We start from the raw sequence: 570 nt of genomic DNA, 5'->3' as shown, positions 1-570 counted from the left end.
CGAAGGGGCTCAATTTCTGGAAATTCGTGTCTCTGTTGGGATACTGATTTCCAGGAGTTTCTTCAGTGTGCATTCTTTTTTCCCACACCGTTATTTCAAACAACAAATCTGAGGAACATTTGAGAGAGAGTGAAAGATTGTATCTTTCTGCATCTCTCTCGATGTGCTTTCAGATTGCTTCCTAAACTATAATGTTATTTTAAATTTTCAGCAATGGATGTCTTGGCTCGCGCAACGATGAAGGACGCAGCGAACTGCGAAACGCAATGTGAATTGCAGAATTCAGTGAATCATCAGATTTCTGAACGCAAATGGCACCTTGGGGATATTCTCCTTGGTACGTCTGTTTCAGTGTCTTTGAAATCACAATTTTCTGCTTTTTTAGGGTCGTTGCTTCAGTTTGGCTGAAGCCCCCTAGGAGCAGTATGATTGGGTGTCATGAGTGTTGAATACTCAATGTCACCCTGAATAATGAACACAGCGGAGAAACTACTCGTGCCTCTTCTTTTAGAGGCTCAAGTGTATTGTTGAGTTGTATCGATGACATCATTGAGATACGGAGGCTTCTTC

The 570-nt window shown here is 41.9% G+C and overlaps 1 non-coding gene across 1 annotated transcript; it reads right to left on the bottom strand.

The window, feature by feature from the left end:
- Nucleotides 1-201: 201 nt before the first annotated feature.
- On the bottom strand, nt 202-359 carry TGME49_461420. Its single transcript, XR_001974486.1, has one exon. It is a non-coding gene; the product is annotated as a 5.8S ribosomal RNA (ribosomal RNA).
- Nucleotides 360-570: the final 211 nt, after the last annotated feature.

The sequence above is a fragment of the Toxoplasma gondii genome (genome assembly GCF_000006565.2).
Source record: "Toxoplasma gondii ME49 unplaced genomic scaffold asmbl.1430, whole genome shotgun sequence".
NCBI classification, from domain to species: domain Eukaryota; phylum Apicomplexa; class Conoidasida; order Eucoccidiorida; family Sarcocystidae; genus Toxoplasma; species Toxoplasma gondii.
The sequence above is the reverse complement of the archived record's forward strand: the minus strand, read 5'-3'. Positions and strand labels throughout refer to the sequence as shown.